Here is a 15,451-nt window from a genome sequence, read left to right on the forward strand (position 1 = left end):
AACCTACCTGTCATCCCCTGCCCACCTCCTGATTCCTAAGGATCCCCGAAACAGCTTGGGCACACTTCTGGTGTGTTTATTAACACTAGTTGGCAGGGAGGCCTGCACCCAAGTCTATGGTGACCAAAGAGAGAGGTGACTGCCTGGTACCCTTACGCCCAGCCCTGCCCTGCTAAGGGGCTGGTTGGAGAAGTCCTTCTCACGTAATATCTCGGAGAGGGAAATACAGGAATGGAAGCTAAATGATGCAGGTTTGAGTTGCAAGGTTGTTTCAAATTCCCTAGGTAACCCTGACTCATGCAGTCACGGAGAAGCAAATTTTCTCTTCTGCAAGCTGAGGACAGTAGCCGCCTTATAGAGTTGCTCTAGAGAACTAAGTGAGGTATCTTTGCTAACTTGTGCATTTGTCACATTGTTATCCAGCTTTCTATAATCAACAAGAGGTGCATATGCCCGCTCAGGGACGAATCCTCAAAAATTACTCCAGTACGTGAGAATATGCCTGAGCCTTCTGAGCCTATTTTACAGAAGAACAAACTGAGACCCAGATAAGTTCAGGGAGTTGTCTGTGGTCATAAAGTGAGGTAGCAGTTGAACTTGGGTCCAGCTCACCTGAAAGTGATTTCTCAGAACTAGCTCTGATTCCCAGGTCCCAAGCTTCGCCTAGGAAAGACCCTTTAGGTGAAGGAAGAAGCCTGTGACTCATTGTCCCCACCCTACTTTCCGGGTCAAAAACCTGGCATGAAGGGACAAAACTATCTGCAGTTTGAGGGGTGTCTGCTGAAAGTTCTAGGGGTTGGCTCCCTCCTTTTACGAAAAATCTGGTTATTTCAATGCTAATAAGAAGAAATAGCCTTTCAACACGCTTTGGGCGAGTTTTTACACTTTATTTGCCAGTATCTTTCTACTATGAATGTAGGAATTGGTTAGCCTTAATTGCAACCCCACTTCACTTGGTTTGCCCTGCGCTGTTTACTCCGATTGCGGAAGTCGCTCGGGTGGAGCTCCCGGGACAGTACCCTAGAGTACGTCTTTTGCGTAGTTACCTAACTGGCAGCTCATCCAGGCCAATGAAATGGGAAGAAGCCCAAGATGGGTGGAGAGGAGAACCAATCAGGGCCTTTGGGGTGTGTGTGGCTGCGTCCCAGGGCGGGGAATCGCGTAATGGCGGACACGGGACGGACGAGCGCGGCTGGGGGCGTAGCGCTTTGAGGTGGTCCGGCTGTGTGGCTGCCCTGAGAGTCGGTCGGCTGGAGCAGACACGGTACGGGGACTGGCAGCCGTCCGGCCTTTCCTGTTTCTGAGAGCGACAGCGCGAGGCCAGGTGAGCAACAAGTCCTCTTGGGCGGAACCCGTAGTGAGACACGGGCCCGGCTGGGCGGCCCCTCAGAACCCCGCGGGTCCAGCGGGAATGGGTGAAGCGCCTTTTGCCGCGGACTTTGAAAAGCCCGTGAGCGGTCAGCACAGAGTGACATCTTAGTCCACCTCTCAGGGAAGGGGTGATCTGGAGTCCCCCTCGGATCCTGGGAAGTGTTCGCGAATTTGTGAGGCTGCGAGTGTCTTAACCTGACCTGGCGCTGCCACCAACTCGTTGGTGTGGTCTTGGGCAAGTCATTTCCGTTCTTACCCAGGATAAGCCTGTTTCCATCTCTGGACCATGAAGTGATTGAAGGGCTCTTTGGGGCTCCTGGCCTGCTAAGTTGGGAAACTACAGTAGCCACACACGCACACACACACACACACACGCACACGCACACACACACACTCACACACACGTATGTCTGCAGAGTAAGGGGAGTTGGCTAAGTTGGGAAACTGCAGTAGACACACACACACACACACACACACACACACACCCACACCCACACCCACACCCACCCACCCCGCGTACGTCTGCAGAGTAAGGAAGGGAGTTGGCTACAGGGACTCTTCCACGAAGGCGGTGGGCACTACTCAGATCACGATGGGGACTTGGCTTCCCAGCCGACCTAGGGCCTCTGAGATGAGGAAGATTTATATTTTGTTCACAGTCAGAGATGCGGAAGGAATCTTTGGAGATTCTTGGGGCCGATTGGAATTTAGGCTTACAAGTCAGGAGGAGAAAGGAGAACAACCTTTATGGTATATTCCTACGATATGCTTGGCATATGTTTTTGTTTAATTTTTTTCACCTATCCTAGAGAACTTACACATAAACTGTTTCAGAGCACACAATAAAATGCAGAACTTACTAGCCTGGAGGTGTTTCCTTCTTGAGAATCACTGGGCAAAGGACAAGTCATTGCCCACCTAAAAGATAGTATTAAGGCCGGGGATTTAGCTCAGTGGTTTCGCCGCCTGCTGCGCAAGCGCAAGGACTCAAGTTCGATCCCCGGTACCAAAAAAAAAAAAAAGATAGTATTAGGGAAATACATTTTGTCACAAATGGGGTGCAGGAGGGGATCTGGCTCCATCTATTTGATTTGACTTCTAGCATAGAGACAGGCTGGTTCTTGATCTCTGGATGGTTAATTATAAGTCCATCCCCTTTGTTCAGTCTGAGTTAGGGTTATTCTAAGTTGTAAAAGTCATTTGGAAGTGTGTCAGACAGAACCTCAGAGAACTCAGTTTTGAGTCCTGGTTGGATGTCCAGTAGCAACAAATTCACCAGCACTTGTTATAGAGACTGAACTTTTGAATCAGGATAGTGCCAGCCCAGTGTGTTTTCTTTCTTCTTCCTAAGAATGTCACATTTTTGGGGGGTGGGAGAAATTTCTAATTTCTTGGTACAAATTTCTTGGAGTTTCTAGGGAAGAAAGGCTTGATTAAGTTTAGTTTTTTTTTTTCTTTGTGCTGTCCATTATCTGACTTGTAGCTGAGTAAAGACGAGACTTGGGGTAGGCAGTTGTTGGGTACCATAAACTGCAGCTCTTAATCTTTTCAAACTTCACAGCTTTGAGTTAATCAAAATGGTAGGTCTGGCTTTGGGCATTGTTCTCATGTGTCAACAGTGGGGAAGAAAATTGGAAGGGGAAGTTGCTAAGACGGTTTCTTAGAGTGAAGCCAATATATATTTTCTTTGTTTGAAATTCTAAAACCAGAAAAGCATCAACTAAAGGAAGAAGGAAGGAAAGAACTGTGAAACTCTTCTTCCTGTTTAAAGATCTTTAAGAGGTACCCCTGAGGCTCACGTTTCACAGAAAAAGTCAATTGTAGTTTGTTGGATGTTCTGAAACTGTCTTCTAGAATGAAATAATTTTAAATCTTAAACCTACTGAGATAAACTGTTTAAAAATCAACATTTAAAAAAAATCAACATTTACTAAGTTGTTTATCACTGATGATTCATTTTCTCAACATAGTTACCAATTCAGTCTTGTGTGTATACATACACATATATATTACATATGTACACACACATGCAAATATATATATATATATATATATATATATATATATTTTTTTTTTTTGAGACGGGATCTCTCTATGTAGTTCAGGCTGGCCTTGAACGCACTGTGTATCCCACACTGGCCTCAAACTTGCAGTAATCCTCCTGCCTCAGCCTCCTTAGTGCTAGGGTTTCAGGGGTGCATCACTAGGCTTGGCAAATTTGGGTATTTAAAAAATATATATATATAATATTTACTGTGTGTTATGTAACATTCCAGAGAGGTCTGAAGCAGCACTTTTTACTCTAACATGTTAGTATTTCAGTAGTAAAGTGTTTGAATGTTCACACCGACTGCCATAAATACATATAAATAGCCTCATGTCATTTCTCATCAGGTTTGGCACTGCATGAATAATGAAAAACTTGTTATTCATAGCTTTTTGGATTTTGGGATTGAAGTGAAGGGATTGTGTACTTTCATAGGTAAAACTTACATGAAGACAAGAACAGTTATAAGGAAAAATATTGTATAATCAAGTTAATTTCAAAATCATGGATCCTAAAAATAGTATTACATAGAAAACTTATTTTATGTTTCCGTCAGGCAAAAATTTTACTCTAAAGTATACTTAATGTGGATTTTTTCTTAAGTACTAAGATTTATTTATTTATTGATTGATTGATTGGTACTGGGGATCGAACTCAGGACCTTGTACTTTCGAGGCAGGCGCGGTGCCACTGAGCTAAATCCCCAGCCCTTTATTTATTTATTTTGGTACTGGAAATTGTTTTTTTTTGTTGTTTTTTTTTTGTGACAGGGTCTCACTATATAGTTCAGGCTGACCTTGAACTCTATGTAGCCCAGGCTGGCTTCGAACTCACAGTGATCCTCCTGCCTCTGCCTCCCAAGTGCTGGGATTACAGGCATGTGCCACCACACGCGGCTGGTACTGGAAATTGAACCCTGGGCCTTCACGCTGAGCTACATCTCCAGATCTTTTAATTTATTTTTAAAGTCTTAGTCCCTACTAAGTTGCCCAGGATGAACTCCAACTTGAGATCCTCTCGTCTCAGCCTCCCAGAGTTCTGGAATCATAGGTGTGGACCACCACAGTCAGCTTAAAATTTATCTTTTTTTTTTTTTTTTTTTTTGGTACGAGGGATCGAACTCGGGACCTTGTACTTTCGAGGCAGGCGCTGGAACCACTGAGCTAAATCCCTGGCCCTAAGATTTATCTTTTAATACTCGCATTGGTCTCTGTTTGAGTTACTAAAAGGACCCCTGCTCCATCTCTGTTTATTTTTTTGAGGTGCTGGGATGGAACCCAGGGTTTTGGGCATGCTAGACAAGTTCTGTACCACTGAGCTACATCCCCAGCCCTCTCCACTGCTTTTAGTTTAGTTTTTTGGGACAGAGTCTTGCTGTATAGCCCAGGCTGGCCTCAAACAGCAATCCTCCTGCCTCAGTACTGAGTACAGGCCTGTGCCACCATGCCCAGCTGTGAACATATATATTTTTAAAAATTTATTTATTTAGGTACCGGGAATTGAACTCAGGACCTTGTGCTTGTGAGGCAGGTGTGGTGCCACTTAGCTAAATCCCTGGCCCCATGAACATATTTTTTAAAAGTCAGGCTACTCAGTTTTTCTCAGATACCTCTATAGAGTGAGGTTGACTGGGGGTGTTAGAGAATGAAGAATTACTTCTCTTTAGAGGAACCCCTGTGACAGCACAGATTTGAAGAATTCTGTCCTTCCAGAAACCATGTAGCCACCTGGTTCAAGGACCTCAGTTCACCCTCCTACTTCCTCCATTATTCCTGAGAATGGTGTCTCACTTTCTGGGAAATAGAAAGGGTGTGGAATAGTATATCAGGAATTTCAAGTGTAGTAGGTGTATGATTGGACTAGGGAATAGGAATAATTCTTATGTAGTCTACCCGGTTTCTTCTGTTTCATAAGCAGTGATAATATTGCAAAAGAATTAATAGATCAACATCTTACTCCTAGTTATTCTGTTGTAACTTTGGGTAAATTCCTAAAGACAGGTATTGTTTCTTATATTTCTCTTATATTCTGTAATGCTTGATTTGTATCGGAATTTTCTGTAAAAAAAATATATATATATATATATCTGGCATGGGAGCTCTGATGTCAGTTCACAGCCCACGGCCATGGTTGGAAATTGTTGACATAACACATTAAAAGTCCTCAGTAGATTTCTTTCTTCCTTTCTTTTTTCGTTTCTTTCTGTCTTTCTTCAGAGCTAGGGAAGGAACTCAGGACCTCAGACAAGCTAGGCAAGTGCTCACCACTGAACTACATCCCCAGCCCCTCAAAGATTTTTTGATTAATTTGCTGTTGATCCAGATGAATTGGGTAAAGTGGAAGAGGACCAAGATTTTTTCATGGATGAAATAGCTTTCCAAGATGCCAGCACATATCTAACAGTTGGCAAATCTTTTTTTTTTTCCACCCATAGTTCATTGTTGGCGTCACTACCTTCATTTTATTAATAGGATTGTATGCAGTTTGTATCAGCAGGCAACTGCAAGTTTTGTTTACTCTTTCAACATTGGCCTTACTGAGATTGATTAGGGCAACAGTTACTTGATTGGGGATTTAAATGAGGGAAGTAGACTGCTAGGCACCAGTGATGGTGATGCCAAAGGAAAAAATGGCACATTTTAGTTTGACTGGGTCTCCAGCACACAGCACAGCACACATAACATAACTGGTGCTCTATAACCTTTTGCTAATTAAAGAAATGGATAGCTTGGTTGGGAAGGGGAATATGGGCTGTGAAGTAAGATACTTCCCACTCATCCCTCAGAGCTGCTGTGAGAAGTCATTTATTCCTCAATGCCTTCCCTGGGAAAGGTAGAGTGACATAATTCTTAAAACATACATTTATTTATTTATTTATTTATTTATTTATTTGGTACTGGGGATCAAACTCGGGTCCTTGCGCTTGCACAGCAGGCAACGAAACCACTGAGCTAAATCCCCAGCCCCAAACCTGGTATCAGACTAATTACAAAACTCTTTCTCCTGCCTGAATGTAGGCTCCTTAAAGGCAAGACTAAATTGCTCATTTTTGTATGACCAATGTGCAACACGCAATATAGACTTAGTAAATGGTAGTAATGCTTAAATTATGGTCTCTGTATTCTTCATTTTGTAGCTCCTCTTTCTCCCATTGCATGGAAACAGCAGTGTTTAAACAGCATCCTTGTCATTACCCACTATATGCCAGTAGCATCTCCCACCTCCCATTGTGACATCCAAAAATGCCCTCACTATTGTCACATATACCTGGGGGACAGAGTTGCCCCCTGTTGAAAACCACTGTATTAGTGGGTAGAGGTGGTGGAGTAGTTGGGGGAGGTGAGTATGAATGTCCTCAGATGTGAGCCCTCTGTTTATTTCTTCTGTACGGTTGTAGTCTGTTGTCTTTTATTTTGGATAAGAAAGGAGAATGAGGGAAATCAGGAAGTGACAACTTTAAAAATAGCCCAATTATTTTTATTCTGTTCAAATTTTATTTTATTCAGTTAAAATATATTAGAACAGTACAGATAGCTGAATTATTTATACAGATCTATGTAAATTCAATTTTTATCACTGATTAAGACTAGCTGATGGGCCAGGGATTTGGCTTAGTGGTTCTGCCGCTTGCCTTGCAAGCGCAAAGACCTGAGCTCAATCCCTGGTACCAAAAAAAAAAAAAAAAAATCACACAAAAGACTAGCTGGAGTAAAGAACTACGACAATATTACTACCTTGTGGCCGGGGATTTAGCTCAGTGGTTCTGCCGCCTGCCTCAAAAGCGCAAGGTCCTGAGTTCCATCCCTGGTACCAAAAAAAATGTTACTACCTTGTATGAAAGAACATTTTTTTCTTTCTTTTCTTTCTTTTGTGGAACTGGGGTGAGGATTGAACTCAGTGGTTCCACATATGCTAGACAGGTACTCTACTACTGAGTCACATCTCTAGCCCCCCTCCCCCTTTTTTTTGGTACCGGGGATTGAACTCAGGACCTTGTGCTTGCAAGGCAGGCAGGGTGCCTAGTCCTTTTTAATTTTGAGACATGGTCTACCTGAATTACCCAGGTTGGCCTTAAATCTGTGATCCTTCTGCCTCAGCCTCCCAAGTAGCTGGGATTGCAGGACTGTGCCACTGTGCCCAGGTTTGTGAAAGCTCATAGCTAAAAATTTGACACTAAAGAATAGCCAGCATTGCTTTTTTAAGAAGAACTTGCCAGGATTTGTTAGGATTCTTCTTTACTAACTTTTGAGCTTGTGGCTAAGATAAATCTTGTGATATTGCTGCATAGATACTTTATAACTCTAAAAAACATGTTTAACTAATGGACATACTCTTCCTTTTTTTTTTTTTTTTGTTCAGGGGATCGAACTCAGGACCTTGTGCTTGTGAGGCAAGTGGCAGGACCACTGAGCTAAATCCCTGGCCCCTTTTTTTTTTTTGAGACAGTCTCTCACTGTGTAGCCCAGGCTGGCCTCGAACTCACAGTGATCCTCCTGCCTCAGCCTCCCGAGTGCTGGGCTTATAGCCTTGTGCCACCATGCCCAGCTGGGGATGCTTTTCTGAGATCAGTAATTTTTGTGTTAGAAAGATAGGTTAAGGAAGTCGTTCTTGGTTCTCTTGTACATTCATAAATTAAGGACAAGGTAGTTTGGGAACTTTGTTGTCTTTAAGTGAGCCCTCTACAGTGAAACATTGTAGTCATTCATGTCTTAGTCACCTTAAAGTGAAGTTGAATGAGTGTTTTTTCCCCTGTTCCATTTGAAGTTATGAATGGTATTCTAGAGAATTCAAATGTATAAGTTATGAATAGTATCTCAGAATAGTACCATTTATGCAAATGAAACACACTTCTTAACTTAGAAACCAAACAGAATTGAATTAGAAAAGAGAAGAATAGAAACAAGAATTGTTGGATGCTTGCAGAAGAAATAATGCTCAAATATGGATGTATCTCAGAAAAATTCGCTTTTCATCATGATTTTCAGACTAATAAAAAATAAACAATTTGAGATTGATAGGAGAGGCTATTGCTCTGTTTTTCTTTTCTGATAAAATATGGAATAGGCTGAGAGTATTCTCTTAGTTGCAAGATTAATTTCAATTGAACAAAATGAAGTTTCTTATTTTTAGAATATAAAAGCCCTTTTAGAAAGAACAGTTCTTTTCAGTTATAGTTTGAGTGAATATGTATGTATGCACAAATGCTTATTACATACATGAATGATATAACTCATAAAATTTAAATTTTGTAATTGATGTAGTCTAACAAGAGCAATATGGGTGTGTGTGTGTGTGTGTGTGTGTGTGTGTGTGTATTTAATTATTTATTTTGTGGTACTGGGGATTGAACCCACTGCCTTCATACTGAGCTACATCCCCAGCCCTTTTTTTTTTTTTTAGTAGTCCTCTTGCCTCAGCCTCTTGAGTTCTGGGATTACAGGGGTGCACCACCACGCCTGGCTTTCAGGCCTTTTAAAAAATATTATTTTTTATTGTGAGACAGTATTTCACTAAGTCACTAAATTGCCCAGATTAGGCTTAAATTTGGGATCTTCCTTCCTCAGCCTCGCACAGGGATGAGATTACAAGCAAGAGTCACTATGCCAGGCAAGAGCAATTCTTTTACTGTCAAGTATTTAGAATTGCATGCTCCTGCTGCCCCCAATTGTGCTTTGTTCTAGCAAGTATTCAGTCTAAAAACCCTCCCAGATCAGGTGCTGAGAAATTGTTTTAAGTGTGTCGAAGGTCTTGGGTCATGCTCATTGATATTTCCTTCCGTTCACAATTTGGAACTGTAGTGTTCCTCATCCCAAAGGCATCTGTGGATTTATAAGAAGTAGAAGTCCAACTTTGCCCCTTTCTCTACCTTTGAACCTCTTTCAGCATTCAGTAGGTGATAATTTGCAAAGCACAGTGTTTCCACTTTGATATATACCATTATAGTCAGACCCAGCTCTTCAGATAAATTACGTTAGCTATATTTTATAGCTATAAATTAAATTGGTTCAAAAAGATTATGTAACTTCCTCAGTCATTCAACTAATGAATGGCAGATTTTAGATTGAATCTTGCCTTTATTTATTTTAAATTAAATTATTAAATTTTTAATGTTTTGGTACTAGAGATTGAACCCAGGGCTTCACTCATGGCTTTACCATTGAGCTACATCTGCAGCCCTTTTTATTTTGAGACAGGGTCTTGCCAAGTTACCCAGGCTGGCCTCCAGTTTGTGATTTTCCTGCCTCAGCTTTCCAAATAGCTGGAATTCCAGGTGTGCCACCATACCTGGCTAGAATGAGATTTTTTTTTTTTTGGTACTGGGGATCGGACTTGGGACCTTGCGCTTGCAAGGCAGGTGGCGGAACCACTGGGGTAAATCCCCGGCCCCTAGAATGAGATTTTTAAAATGTAAAAGTCAATACAGTGAAATGCACTAAAATGAATATATTTATTTATTTTGGCTTTTTTGAAGCAGGATCTCACTATGTAGTTCAGGCTGGCCTTCAACTCACTGTGTAGCCCAGGCTGGCCTTGAACTTGGAGCAATCCTCCTACCTCAGCCTCCTGAGTGCTAGGATTAAGGTGAGCATTACCATACCTAGCTGAAAATGTATAATTAGTTGTGTAGCCGGTGGCCCAGTCAAGAGTGAACATTTCTACAGCTCTTCAAAGTTCCCTCATGCCTCTGTCCAGTCAGTCCCTACCATTTTATAGGCAACCACCCTGACTTCTATTCTCAACATATTAATTTTGCCCATTCTTTTTTTATTATTCATTAAGTTTTAATTTTGCCTGTTCTTGAATTACGTATGTACTCTTTGCTGGGGGTGGTGGCACATGCCTGTATGGGAGGCTGAGGCAGGAGGATTGCTGCAAATTTGAGGCTAGCTTAGGCTACATAATGAGTTCAAGGCCATCTTGAACTACATAGTGAGATCCTGTATCAAAAAAAAAAGTATGCACTCTTTTGTGTCTTCATTTTTTTTTCTGTTCAATATAAGGTTTTGTTGTTGTTTTTTTTCCCCAGTACTGGGGATCAAACTCAGGACCTTGTGTTTTTGAGGCAGGCGCCAAGCCAGCTAAATCCCCGGTCCTAAGGTTGTTTTGTTTTGAGACAGGGTCTTGCTATGTAGTTCAGGTTGGCCTTGAACTCACTGTGTAGCCCAGGCTGGCCTGGAATTTGAAGCACTCCTTCTGATTTAGTCTCCTGAGTACTGAGATTACATGTATGCACCACCATGCCTGGCTATATACATGAGATTTTTGTGATACATCCACCTTGATATGTGTATCTATATGAACCTAAGTACCATATTTTACGTCTACCTACAATTTTCCTCCAAAAAACTGTAGTTCCTAATTTGTTGTTTTCACGTCAGATCCATTTTTTTTCTAGTTTGGTGTTTGCATATAATTTATTTCCGTTTAATATTTATGTATTTAAAGAATGTCACTGAAATTACAAAAGTAATACATGCTCATTGTAACAAATTACAGAAGCAGAAGTGAATAAAGAGTGAAACTTTCCTCAGATTTATTTTTGTTTCTCCCTTTTTCCAGTTATGGAAATAATGAGTACTCTTTTTTTTTTGGTACCGGGGATTGAACTCTGGTCCTTGAGCTTGTGCAGCCGGCGGCGAAACCACTGAGCTAAATCCCCGGCCCCAATAATGAGTACTCTTTGTGAAAGAAAAAAATTGCCCAATTCATATCATCTCAAGCAGAGGACAGAATCACCTATCATCCTACCAGTTAACGTTCTGATGCATTTTCCACCAGTGCATTTTGTTGACAACAGCTGAGACCATAGTTTGAGATTTTTAGGTTCGCTTTTTATGTTCACTTTGTCACATCTTCATTTATCAGTTGTCAGTTCATTGTTCATGCTCAAGACCACTCTGGATTTGACTGTCCAGCTGCCTGTAACTGTGGGTGACCTGACCTGATCTCATCAAACAACTTGCTGTATACTTCATTCTTACATACTCACCTCCCAACATTTCCCACAGAATATGAAGCAGTATTGCTCTGTGGTCAAGAGTATATATTCTGGGGCCGGGGATTTAGCTCAGTGGTTTCGCCGCCTGCTGCGTAAGCGCAAGAACCCGAGTTCAATCCCCGGTACCAAAACAAAAAAGAGTATATATTCTGGAATCCACCTGGTTTCATCTGTAAGTTCCTCCACTTGAATTTAGCTCTGTATCCTCGGGCAAATGACACAATTCTCTTAGCCTCAGTTTTTCCATCTGTAAAATGAGAACCTATCAGGAAGATTAAGTGATATCATTACTTAATCCAGTGCTCAATAAATATGAATAGTGTCATAAAGTAAGAAATAACTAGCCAGACATTGTGGTGCACTCCTGAAATCCCAGCACTCTGGGAACCTGAGGCAGATCATAAGTTCAAGCCCAGCCTGGGCAACTTAATGACTTAGATCCTGTCTTGAAATAAAAAAGGGCTAGGGGGTGTAGCTCAGTGTGAAGGCCCTGGCCAAGTACTGCCCCTCCAAAAAAAAAAGAGGAAATAGCATATTTGGTCAAACACATCATTTCAGATTTTTTTTAATGGTAAAAAAATGTATATTTAGAATTAACCAGCTGGACTCAGTTTTAGATGATCACAGTTTTGATGGCAACAACCAAAGCATCTTAGTCAGGAGCCAGTGGAACATATGCCTTCTTTTCTCTACTAGGTCTGTTCGGGGTGTTGATCTTGGCCGCTTCAGTGTCATAAGCTTCTTCATAGCCTGTTGATCTGTTTGTTGGCCTTGATATCCACAGTGAACAGAGATGTGTTATTGCCCTCTTCATGGCAGACTAGATGGTTGGGGAAGAACTTGGTGATGCTGGAGTGGACAAGTTTGTTTCTGCTGGAGGCACTCATCCACAAATATTTGGGCTGCCCGTTGGGCCACTAGAAGTGGGTAATATGCAGTTTTATTTTATTTTTTTCCCTCTACTGTGGCTGCTGTTCAGCAATGCCTTCTTAGCCTTTGAAGCCTTTGCTTCAGCTTCAGCTTTGGGAGGGACAGGAACTTTACTTTGCTTTTGGCACTACCCTGCCAAAAAGGCAGAATTTCGGCGGAACCACTGAGCTAAATCCCTGGCCCCGGAATTCTACTTCTTATAGTGTTCCATAAAGGAAGGCCTGGAAATATCAACTTCAAAAGTTAGGGCTTTATTGCCTAAAATTCACAATTTCTTTTTGGGAGTTTCTTGGGTGGGCTCCCCGCCCCCTTCTTTGAGATAGGCTTTCATTGTGTAGCCCAGGCTGGCCTTGAACTCATGGTGATACTCCTATTTTAGGCCTCAGACTCTGGAATGCTAGGATTACAGGCATGTGCCACTGTGCTGGGCTTTTTAAATTTGTACTGGGGATTGAACTCAGGGCCTTGACACTGAGCTATGTCCTCAGTCCTTTTTTAAAATTTGTTTTGTTTTAAGACAGGGTCTCACTGTGTAGCCCAGGCTGGCCTTAAACTCACAGCAGTCCTCTTGCCTCAGGCCCCCAAATTGCAGGTGCATCCATGCCCAGCTTTTTAAAATTTTGAGACAGGGTCTCATGGAGTCATTAAATTCTCCAGTCTGGGCTCAAATTTGCCATCCTCCTGTTTCAGCCTCCCAGAATGCTGAGATTACAGCCATGTACTACTGGTGTGTGTGTGTGTGTGTGTGTGTGTGTGTATCTATGTATGTATGTATTTAGATATTTGATATGGGGTCTTCCGTGTCATTCAGATTGGTCTTGAACTCAGTATTATAGTCCAGTCTTGCCTCAGTCTCCTGAGTACTGGGATTATAGGCATGTGGCACAATACCTTATCACTGGTTTATTTTTTGTTTTTTGTTGCTGGGATCAAACCCAGGGCCTCATGCATGCTAGGCAAATGCTGTCATTGAATTATACTTCCAGCCCTTCTCTTGGGAGTTTTTTTTATGGAAGTGTTACCCATGAATTTATTTATACTATCTTTGAATTATTTTTTCTTACATTCCATACTCCCCACCTGAGTAATGGATTTTATTGCTTTGTGTGCCAGATTGGGTGAGTGGTAAACTGTTACTTTTTATTGGTTGTAATAAAAGCAATAGCTGCCATATGGTGAATATATGCTAGTGCCAGGCAGTGTGTATATCTCTGTTCTCACTGCAGTTCTTCAAATTAGTTGTTATTTAGAAAGAAAAATTAAGGTGGGGCCAGGGATTTAGCTCAGTGGTTCTGCCGCCTGCCTCGAAAGTGCAAGGTCCCAAGTTCAATCCCTGGTACAGGAAAAAAAAAAAAAAATTAAGAAACTGGGCCATGGTCACAGAGTTAACCTAACTGAGAGTGGAATTTAAAGCACACTGGGGCCAGATGTGGTGGCACACTCCTGTAATCACAGCATGAACTGCTGTGAGTTCAAAACCAGCCTGGGCTACATGGTGAGTTCAAGGCCAGCCTGAACTACATAGCTAGAGCTTGTCTCAAAAAACAGAAAAACAGGGCTGGGGATTTAGCTCAGTGGTTTCGCCTCCTGCTGCACAAGCGCAAGGACCCGAGTTCGATCCCCGGTACCAAAAAAACAAAAAAACCCCAGAAAAACCATGGGCTGGGGATTTAGTTCAGTGGTTCTGCTGCCTGCCTTGGAAGCCCAAGGTCCCGAGTTTGATCCCCGGTACCAAAATACAAAAAACCCCCAGAAAAACCACCAAAAAAAAAAAAGAGGTAGCCCTAAATAGCTCTATCTATTTTTTAAAAATGTATCCTCATATACAGGCCCCTCTGTCTTTTTTTTTTTTTGGTATCTTCTTAGGCCTTGCCTGTTTTACCTTTTTGTTTGTGTGTGTGGTAGGACCACAACTGTATGTTCTCTTCTAGGTACAGATACACTTTGGTTTGTACAAGGATAGGATAATATGTTCTGTGTTTCCTAAGCTTTCATAATAACAGCCAGCATTTTGTTGCATTTTTGTAGCTCTATTTGTGATATAGTCCAGGGACTCTGAAACCCCTTCACTGTGTTGAGACAGACAGGTAGCTTCAGATCATTTGATAATTAAAGTTTGGACTATTTTTCCATTACTTCATTACCTTGTTTTTTTTTTATCTGCATGGAAGCTATTTTTCTCATTGTGGACACAAACAGCCTTGCACCTTCATACTTCTAACTGCTATTGTGGATCATCTACAAACTGGAAGATTTCACTAGATAGTTTTCTTTCTAGATAATTTCTAAAAATGTTAATTGTGTTACGTCAGTCTTAATACCTGGAAAACCATTTTTGTTTTGTTTATACACCTATATAGAAGGGGTCACAACTCTTTTTTTTTTTTTTTTTTTTTTTTGGTACCGGGAATTGAACTTGGAACCTTGTGCTTGCAAGGCAGGCAGTGGAGCCACTGACCTAAATCCCTGGCCCCACAACTCTTTTATTTCTGTTTCTAAATAAATTCTCTCCCTGGAAGAAAAGTAGTCTTATTTGCCGTTTTCAGCTGCCTTTGGAAGATTAAAAAAAAATCTGCCCATGCTGGATGTGGTGGCACACACCTGTAGTTGCAGCACTCTGGGAAGCTGAAGGCAGGAGGATTGGAAGGAAGTTCAAGCCCAGCCTGGGCAATTTAGTGACTTAGAGAGACCCTGTTTCAAAATAAAAAGAAATTTAAAATGGCTAGGGACATAGCTCAGTGCCAAGGCCTTGGGTACAATCCTCACCTGCCCCCCCACCCCCCAAAAAAAAGAAAAGGAAGAAAAAAAATATCTGTCCATTTAATTATTGTACCACATTGTCTTCTCACTTCACGGGTATGTGTTACCTGAGGCCTTACAAACAGTAGGTTCTTTGTGAACCTTTGCTATATGAAATATTCAACAATACAGTAATGTTCAGTGTTGGATTGTTAGTTTAACATTCACTGGGTTTATTGAGTGACTCCAGTGTACTAGATACTAGGGAACCAATACAGTGATCACGAGAAACAAAGTTCCTGCTCTCATGCAGTTTAGGAAGGGTTCAATAGACAATAAACATATAAATGAGATATTAAAAGATT

The 15,451-nt window shown here is 41.6% G+C and overlaps 1 protein-coding gene across 3 annotated transcripts in view; it reads left to right on the forward strand.

Moving 5' to 3' along the window:
* The window catches only part of Wasf2 (WASP family member 2), an 83,618-nt gene that overhangs the window by 9,744 nt on the left and 58,423 nt on the right, over window positions 1-15,451 (forward strand). The window contains exon 1 of one of the 3 annotated variants that reach the window (XM_004850716.4): window positions 1,127-1,324. The exons of the other annotated variants lie outside the window; for them this stretch is intronic. The gene's annotated coding sequence lies outside the window, so the exon portion shown is untranslated. Of the gene's footprint in view, window positions 1-1,126; window positions 1,325-15,451 lie in introns of those variants that run through there. 3 annotated transcript variants of the gene reach the window in all.

This window comes from Heterocephalus glaber, unplaced genomic scaffold (assembly GCF_053883595.1).
Source record: "Heterocephalus glaber isolate CG9 unplaced genomic scaffold, H.glaber_assembly_v1.0 deba00001452, whole genome shotgun sequence".
In the NCBI taxonomy this organism is placed as follows: Eukaryota; Metazoa; Chordata; class Mammalia; order Rodentia; family Bathyergidae; genus Heterocephalus; species Heterocephalus glaber.